Here is a 10210-nt window from a genome sequence, read left to right on the forward strand (position 1 = left end):
TTCAAATCATTCACATCAGGTATTGCAATGCATTCAAATCATTTACATTAGGTATTGCAATGCATTCAAATAATTCAAATCATTCACATTAGGTATTACAATGCATTTAAATAATTCAAATCATTCACATCAAGTATTGCAATACAACTCATTCGCAATACAACTCATTCATTCACATCAAGTATTGCAATACAACCCATTCATTCACATCAAGTATTACAATACATTCAAGTCATTCACATCAAGTATTACAATGCATTCAAGTTATTCACATCAAGTATTACAATGCATTAAAGTCATTCACATCAAGTATTATTGCAATGCATTCAAATCATTCATATCAAGTATTGCAATGCATTCAAATCATTCGCATCAAGTATTACAATACATTCAAATAATTCAAATCATTCAAATCATTCACATCAAGTATTACAATACATTCAAATAATTCAAATCATTCACATCAAGTATTGCAATGCATTCAAATCATTCGTATCAAGTATTACAATACATTCAAATAATTCAAATGATTCACATCAAGTATTGCAATGCATTCAAATAGAGGTTTGTATTACAAGATTTTGCTCACTAGCTTGAGAATTCTTCCTCGTCACTTGTTTGAATTTCATATTCTTCTTTTCTTTTTCTTCTTTTTCTTCTTCTTCTTCATTGTTTACCCATCTACTTGGTACATCATTTGGATCACATTCTTCTATGAATGTTTCATCGGCCAATAGAGATATGACATGCATATCATGCGCAATATCATGACCATAAGCGAAGTCATAGATATCATCTGATTGATAGTAATCACTGTCTTCAACTAACTTGTCTTCCTGTAACTGATCATACTCAGGGTATAGTTTAAACTTCACCTTGCAAACTGCCCACCATTCATTTCTATCTGACTTTTTTATACTCGGATATGAAGTATAATAAACCTGTCGAGCTTGCGAGGCTAATATGAATGATTCATATGTTCCAAACCTTGATTTATGATTCACCTCCATAATGCTTGAAGCTTTGTCGAGTCTTGTTGCAGTTGGATCAAACCAATGCCACTTGAATAAAGTTACCCTATTATTTATGCCTAAGTCAACTCCATTATTTCCTCTATAACATCATAGTAATTATGTTCATTTTCACCGTAGCTGCTACCCTTGACACACACGCCACTATTCATCATTGATTTGTTTATACCGTAATCTTTTGTATGGAATCAATAACCATTTACGATGTACCCGTTGTAGCATTGCACAACTTTGGTCAGACCATTTTCTAAATCACATATTCCTTGATCTTTAACATCACCATGGCAGACCTACACACAGACATAAACAATGATTGTGATCACGACCAATTAAGTAACTTAGTGTTGTTTACAAGTACAAAATTTATGTTAGCGTCTTTACCAACTGTTTCAACCACTCTACAAACTTAGTTTCACGTTCTTTTTGTACTTCTGCATCAGCGAGATGTGAAACTTCTCTTTGCAACTACAGATCAAATTGTCTGCAAACCACAAATACTTATATTACCGAACCATGTATGCACGTATAGAACATAAAATGATTTATAATTGTGTTGCGTCTACATATACTTACACGATGTATGGGTTGATCGCTGAGCAATTAAAAAGAATATAGATGTGTGTTGCATCTTGCTCTCGATCTGTCAAGAGCCTTGATCGACAACTACCAAATGCATGCCCAAGTGGTTGAAATATCGACAGCTTATCAGCTACAATTACTTGTTCTCCATCATCGTTATGGGGCAGGCATGCGTAATGTGTTGGAATGTGAGGTTCAAAGTACATAGATGAGAAATTTGAAATCTCTTCTAAAGTGTACACCTCACAAATAGAGCCTTCTACTCTTGCTTTATTACGAACCTTTTTTTTGAGGTCAAACATGCATCTGGCAAAAATATACATTTCAAATTTTAAATAGCTGTCATTAAAGAGACAAATATAAAAAAACATATACCTTTCAAATTGGTACATCCATCGATATTGCACAGGGCCACCAACCCTTTGTTCATATGGCAAATGTATGATCAAATGTTCTATAACATCGAAAAATGTTGGCGAAAATATCTTTTCTAGCAGACAAACAGTGGTGATGACAGAGTCCTCGAGATTCTTTACATCAGATACTATGACTTCCGATGCACACAATGTTCTAAAAAATCAACTCAACTCAGACAATACCCCTCATATAGGTTTGTCTAACATATCATGGAATGTCAGGGGTATCAATCATTGCATAAAGATATGACAATCATGGCTCTTCAACCCATATAACTGTTCATCGTCAATCTTCACAGCCCGAGCAATGTTAGAGACATATCCATCTGAAAATCTCAATTGTCTTAACCATTGACATACATGTTTTATTTGATCAGGTCGAAGCATGTACTTTGCCTTTGGTTTCAGTACTTTTCCATTATACTCTTTGAGTTCCAATTCTGGTCTTTTACATATTACTTTTAAATCCATACGGGCATTCGGATTATCCTTCGTTTTCCCTTTAACATTCATTACTGTATTGAACACATTATCAAACACAATTTTCTCCACATGCATCACATCCAAATTATGTTGTATCAATAGGGTCGGCTAATACGGTAGTTCTCAAAAAATAGATTTCTTCGTCCAATTGTGATCCTTCCCAAATCCATGGAAGGGTGTAAGACTGTGGGCATCTGTTAATACATCTGGAAAGTATCGCAATATTCTTAGAATCTCTATGCCAGACAATCTTGTGAATGAACCTTCAATTTCAGTTGTGCCTGTTTTAAACGCATTCTTTTGTCGTTGGAATGAATGGTCACTGGGTAGAAATCGACGATGACGCTCAAACCAGCAAGGCTTCCTTCCATGCGTCATTCTAAAAGCTTTGAAATCCTCCATACAGTACGAACATGCCAACCTCCCATGTGTGCTCCAACCAGATAACATACCATATGCAGGGAAGTCACTGATTGTCCATAGAACAACGTCCTTCATATTGAAATTTTATTTTTTGTGGGCATCATACATGGTAACACTGTCATCTCACAATACTTTTAGTTCATCAATCAATGGCCATAAATATACATCAAGATTTTGGCTAGGTGAGGTCGGACCAGGGATCAACAGAGACAAGAAAAGATTTGGACATTTCATACACAAGCTTGGTGGAAGGTTGTATGGAGTTACAAATACTGGTCAGCATGAGTATGGAGTTGATCTACCCCCAAATGGATTAAAGCCATCTGTACATAGACCGAGTCTAACATTTTGCACTTCTATTGCGAAGTTCTGATGAGTACGATCAAAGTGCTTCCAAGCTTCAGCGTCAATAGAATGCGTGATCTTGTTTTCATCGTGTCAAACTTTATTTGCATGCCATCTCATGTGTTTAGCTATCCTTGAAGACATATACAATCGTTGCAACCTAGAAGTGATAGGAAAGTAACAGAGCAACTTGTATGAAACTTCCTTTGATCTCGTGCTACCATTGCCTCTTGTCTTTGGCTTGAACCGAGAATGCCCACATGACGGACATGATATGTTGTTATCCTGCTCCTTGAAATACAACATGCAGTGATTTGGACAAGCACCAATCTTTTTGTACCCCATACCTAGAGCGTTGACCATAACTTTCACACGATAGAAATTTTGTGGCAATTTCTCATCTTTGGGCAACATACTCTTCACAATCATGCACAAACGGTCAAAACATGATTGACTAAAATTATACTTGGACTTCAAATTCATTAGTTGAAGAACTGCAAACAAGATAGTGTTACTCTCGCAACCGTTCTAAAGTGGCTCATCAGCATCTCTAAGTAAATCATAAAATCTACTAGCTGCATCATTTGATGATTCTTCATCTACGGTAGTTCTTACATCACTAGGACTCATAGCAGAACCCAGTTCTGTTCTTGCAGCATCAAATATCAAATCCATATATGGATTATCGTGCACCACATTCACCCGTGCATCAAAATTGTTTCTAAATTCTTCTCCATGAAATGTCTAATTTTGATAATCACTCATAAAACCCTTCATGTATAGGTGATGTCTAATGCCATGAGGTTCTACAAATCGATTATTCTTACAAATCTTGCAGGGACACCCAATCCGACCTGTGGGATCCACTGTATTGACACTTGCCGTTGCAAATTCAATAAAACTTTCAACACCATCCATATATTCATGCGATAACTCATTGTCCACTATCCTACGGTACATCTATTCATGGTTTGCAGTCATTTTCTTATGATGTTACGAATAATAACCTAACCAATTAAAAGAGAACCATCAGAATGCTATGATAAAGAAAATATCAAATTTATCATGCAATATATGATGTCATACAATAACAAGAATTATGATGCATGTATTGATAACTTAATATTTTCATGTGCAAACTATTAATGACACAATACAATCATTTGAAGCATGCTTTCATTATACAATTTCACATGGAAGCCATAATCAAATTGAAAGTAACTATATGCAAGCATGAATACAATTACATCAAACATTGCAATACATCGTAATCATTCATATCAAACAAATGGAAAATATGTACCTGCAGCAAACACACTTCAATATTCCACTAACTACTACCATGCCTAGCATGAACTCCGTACTCCAAAAATAAGAACACTTTCATATTCATACATTAAAATCATGCTCAACATGATCTCCAAATTCCAACAAAGCAATCCTAAATATCAACAACTAAGTGTGTGTGTGAACAATAAAGTGTTACATCTAATAAATTAAATAACATTTGATACACTTGCATCACTTACTCACCACAGGTATTTACCCGATTTGCATTGTTTTTGTCACTTACTTACCATGGGTGGCTGAGTACAAGCTGGTTCCGTTGAGAAATCTACACAAAAAAATACTGTTTTAAAATGAAGTCACCACAAAAAAAAAAAATTGAGGCAAATGAAAACATTTTGCATGGGCCTTGAGAAGCCCAGTACCCAATGACCTACCGAAACCGCAGGGGGTCGACCCCCTGCAGGAACACAGGGGGTCGACCCCCTGCTGTTCCGGCAGGGGGTCGACCCCTTTCCAGAAGGGGTTAACCCAGCAGGGGGTCAACCCCCTGCCGGAAAACGCAGGGGTGCCGACCCCATTAATACCTATCTCAGGGCGGCGACGAGCGACGGGGCCTGCGGACGGTGGCGTCGGCGAACGGCGGGAGCGGGCGAACGACGGGAGCGGGAGCAACAAAAGAAGAAAAGGAAAAGAGGTCTGGGATTAGGTTTATGCGACAATTCATGACGGCTTAGCGACAGATTAATTCCATCGCTAAGCCGCCGTAAATCAAATTTATGAACATAGCGACGGAATATATTCCGTCGCCAATTCCGTCGCTAATTAACGACGAAAAATCTTTCGTCGCAAATGACGTCGCTAAATGTTGCGTCCGTTACGACAAAATATTATGTCGCAAAATTCATCGCTAATTAGCGACGGATTTTGCGATTGGATATCTTCCATCGCTATTTTCGTAAATTTCATTAATTATAGCGATGAATGTTTTTCGCTCGTTAAGCCATCGCTAACTAGCGACGAAAGTATTTTGTCGCTAACAACCTATTTTCTTGTAGTGAAAGAACATACTAATAATGTGTTATGAGTCGGGTTTAACTCAGACCCGATTCATACCAAACCTTATAGAGTCCGGATTTGGTGATAAATAAGGTCATATTACAATCTGGGTCGAACTCAAAGGGTCTGATTAATATATGGAGTCAGGTATGGTTTGTGAAATTTCATACCAGACCCAAGCCGACCCAAGTTCCAATTAAGATCTACAATTTTTCAATGTCAAAAGATAAAAAATATTGATTTTATTGGGTTTAGTTCACGTAATTCTTATAGAATTCAGGTAAGGTTAATTTCTCTTATAGTAGATCCGATTGAATGTGAGTTTGGATCCGGTATCATAGTAGATCCAATTGAATGTGAGTTTGGATCCGGTATCAGTATCTCAAATCAGATTTGGGTCTAGTTCCACATGAATCCGAACAGAACCCGACCCGTTGACACCCCTACTACCTCCAGCCTACCTACTCTAAATATAAAAGTGGTATCTAGATGAGCCAGCCCGAGCTGGGCTTAGAGTGCCGCCCATCAATTGATAGCCCGGTCAAGCACTGGGTTTGACCGGGCTCTTCTGGGTCAATGGCCTGGTGGGACCGGCTCATTAGCGGGCTGAGTCAACAGTTGCCCACTCTTATCTATGACATCGCTTATGCGAACATATCTAGACATTTAGAATCGGGTTGGATTCCGGGTCATACACAACACAGATCCGACCCGGCCTACTGACATGCCCCACAGTCCTGGACTCCTAAACGGCGTGAACCAACGCCACCATAACAGCGTAACCGTGTTAATCACGCACATCCAAATGTTGGATTCCATATCCGAAAGATATCGTTTGGCACCAAACCTGATCCTTGCCTCCTCCTCCTCCTCCTCAAGAGTCACCAAACGCGCCCTTCACAAAAAGCCAAAAGTCAGTGCCAATAGAAATGTGCAACTCTGTGTCCCCACGTGTGTCCGCACGTGTACATGCCTGACAAGTCAAAATAACGATATCCACGTCATCTCACATTGCCAATTATACCCCCAATCCAAAACTAAAAAGCTCTCACAAAATACAAAACTAAACCACACTTAATCACATCAATTCAACAAGGGCAAAAGAGCCATCATCTTGCTGAGCATGCCAGCATGAGCAGAGCCCGTGCCGGACTGACTCCCGCGTTTACCGTACGCCTCCTACCACGTGGCCGTACTCCTATATAAGCCTTAACCAAGCAGCATATTCAAGAGAGAGAAAAAAAAATCGTTAAAATGTCTTCTTGTTCTTCTGTTACGCTCCTGCTCTCGTTGGTGATCTTCGTCTTCACGATATTCCCTCTTGGGAGCGTCGCCGAATCCCCTCCGGGGCAGTGCGAGGCGAAAATCGGAGGTTGCCACGATGCAGCGGTGGCGCTCCGGCTGAAACTGGTGGCGATATTCTCCATCCTGGTGGCGAGCATGGTGGGAGTTTGCCTGCCGCTTGTTACTCGGTCGGTGCCGATGCTTCACCCTGAGGGGAAGGTGTTCGTGATCGTGAAGGCGTTCTCGAGCGGGGTGATACTGGCGACGGGGTACATGCACGTGCTGCCGGACTCGTTCGACGATCTGACGTCGGAGTGCCTGCCAGAGAACCCGTGGCGGAGGTTCCCGTTCACCACGTTCGTGGCGATGGTGTCGGCGATGCTGACCCTGATGGTGGACTCGTTCGCGACGAGCCTACAGGAGAGGGTATCGTCGGCGGAGGTGGCGTCCGAGATGGTGGAGGTGGGACGTTTGGACGAGGAGGCGGCTGCCGCGGTTAAGGATGCGAAGAATCGGAAGCTGGTTCGGCACCGAGTCGTGGCTCAGGTATGCCGGAGTTTGGGCTCCGCACCTTTTTTTTTCTTTTTTTTTTTCAGTGTTTGCTTGCTTATCTTTGGGAAGATACCGTCGTTCCCGTAGTCTCTCTCTCTATCTTATATGACAGGGCTCAGTGAAATGGAGAGCATGGGGACCTGATTACCAAGTAAGGTAATTGGGCCGAAAAAACACAATACGTGTTTCTCCTACCGTCTCTCTCGCGGTATTGAAGTCGTTAATAACAATTTTTTAATGAATTTATTTAGTAATATTGCTCCTTGGCAATTTTCAAGAGAAAATCGTTGTTACGTAACTATGTTCAGCGATAAGTAAACACATCATGCACGTCTTGATCACAAGTGGCCCGACTATCTTTGTTGCCTTCTATGATCGATTAGGTTTCCCTTAGTTTGCGTGCAACAACTTTTTCACCCTCATTTTTCTAATCCCAGGGTGACAAAAGATTTCACTGTCAATTAGTCATAGAAACAGTTTAACCTCTCTCTTTTTTGTGATTCTTGTTTTTTAAAATAATTTTCAAAATGTACCTAAAAATAGGATAGCTACTACCTAGCTCTATAGTTAGCGGTCTTGTCTAATTCTTTCCTTGCCTAAAAGAGAAAGCAAAGCGACCGATAAAGAAAGTATTATCATGCTTAAGGCCCAAGAGTTTACTGTCGTTAAATGTGATATGGAATTATCATTTTACTCCGAATATCATATTTTCAAAAAATGCACCTGAAAAAGTGGGAAGGAGTCTTTGAAGGGTTAACTAGTAATTAACTCTTAACTCATCTTGGTAAGAGATAACCTAAGTTAAATGGATAGAAGTTTGTTTTTGAGCAACAGTGCAAAAATTTAGGTACTTTTTTAAAAAAAATTCAAAACTTAGGTACCTTTTTATTAATGCCCAAGTGCGTTTTTAAAAAATTTCTCTGATATCTAATGAGAAAGTCATTCACTTGCAGGTATTGGAATTGGGCATTGTTGTTCACTCCGTGGTGATAGGCTTGTCGCTAGGGGCATCTGAGAACCCCTGTACAGTTAGGTCTTTGGTGGCATGGGTCTTGGTGGTTGCATACTCCAGGTACGTCAATCACTGCTTCATATCATATATGCTTTGTTGCTTTAGCCCGGTTGGGGCACGTAAGTCTATGTGGTAGTGTCTTTAACTTGGAGTTTTACCTCGCAAGGAGAAGGGCTCATTAAGTAACCCGGTTCTCGTTGAGGGTTTTCCTTCGTCAATAAAAAAAAAAAAACATATATACTTTGAAGGTTCATTGCAATTACGTTGTGTTCCTGCTAATGGCGTCTTTATTGGGAAAATCTTCAGGCTGAATACAACATCAAGGTTAAAGCCATTATGGTATTCTTCTTCTCCATCACTACACCATTTGGGATCGCCTTGGGCATTGGCTTGTCTAATATTTACAGCGACAACAGCCCGACTGCACTCATTGTGGAGGGGTTGTTGAACGCAGCATCAGCGGGGCTGCTGAATTACATGGCGTTGGTAGATTTGCTAGCAGCAGATTTCTTGGGGCCCAAGTTGCAGGGCGACCTCAAGCTTCAATTTCAGGGTTATGTAGCCGTGTTCTTGGGTGCTGGTAGCATGGCTTTGATGGCAAAATGGGCTTGAGAAAAGAATTCGTGTGTGAATATATATATAATATATGTGGTTCCATGTTGGGCAGAATGAATGAGATGTTCCTTTTTTCTCTTATCGTTGGTTTTCCACTTCTCTTTTTTGTAATTTGGGTTTGGCAAGTAACAATTGAAGCCTTAATTTCCAATCTCATGGTATGGTCATTCCAGAAGGTGTTACAGTAGGGATGTCAATGAATCAGATTTTCTCCATATCCGACCGAATTTGATTCTTTTGGTTGCATTTTATTAGCCAAAATCATATGCAATTATAATTGGATGCGGATATTTTGAGTTTTTGCTGTCGAATCTGACAAATATCCAAATGCGTTTACATGTAAAAAAGCAGATTTTTTTTTTTGATAGGCAAGCTGGGGTTAGGCAGACCCCTACCAGATATCTCTTAAAGCTCATGTGATAAAGGGATTCGAACCTGGGCCTTCAGCTTGGCACAGGACCCCGCTTACCACATGGTATACCACCTCGGTGGTATAAAAAAAAACAGATTTGGTATGAGCTTTTTGGCATATGAATTTGAGTCTGGATTCAAATCCATTTAACCAACAACCGATTAATTGAATATGGTATTGATCGCATCCAAGCCCAATCCAAACCGTTTACATGAAGTCTCTTTGTTACCTGTTGTGATAATAAACACACTTGTTGTTCAGGCATTTGAGAGTAGAAATCAGAAGATGATCAAACTAGATAAATAACTTCGACGGTACATCAAGTCCATGCTTAGGCAAGGTCATGATTATTTATTATTATTATTTTTTGGATTAGCAAGCTGGGGTTAGGCAGGACCCGACCACATTTACATCAAAAGAGTGAATGACATATATAGCAGGAGGAAACCAGTCAAGATTTTTCAATTGCACAGGGATGAAGATGCAATCCTTTGGAGTCCAGACATATAGAAAATCCAACAAGTACCAAAGAAATCTAATAAAATTCGGATCCACCCGATCTCTTTACGCCCTCCCTTGAAATCCTTTCTGAACTAATTGCACACAATCGCGTCGTGAACTTTCAACAATGAGTCTGGGTGCACCCACATCTTCCATAATCTTTGTCCACCACACCCACTCGCAAACTGTGAGAGTTGCTTGTTTAACCAAC

At 39.9% G+C, this 10210-nt stretch overlaps 1 pseudogene; it reads left to right on the plus strand.

Annotated features, from left to right (window-relative positions):
- The first annotated feature begins 6877 nt into the window (after nt 1-6877).
- On the plus strand, nt 6878-9103 carry LOC149843204 (fe(2+) transport protein 2-like; annotated as a pseudogene).
- Nucleotides 9104-10210: the final 1107 nt, after the last annotated feature.

The sequence above is a fragment of the Nuphar pumila genome, chromosome 3 (assembly GCF_984573655.1).
Source record: "Nuphar pumila chromosome 3, dmNupPumi1.hap1.1, whole genome shotgun sequence".
In the NCBI taxonomy this organism is placed as follows: domain Eukaryota; kingdom Viridiplantae; phylum Streptophyta; class Magnoliopsida; order Nymphaeales; family Nymphaeaceae; genus Nuphar; species Nuphar pumila.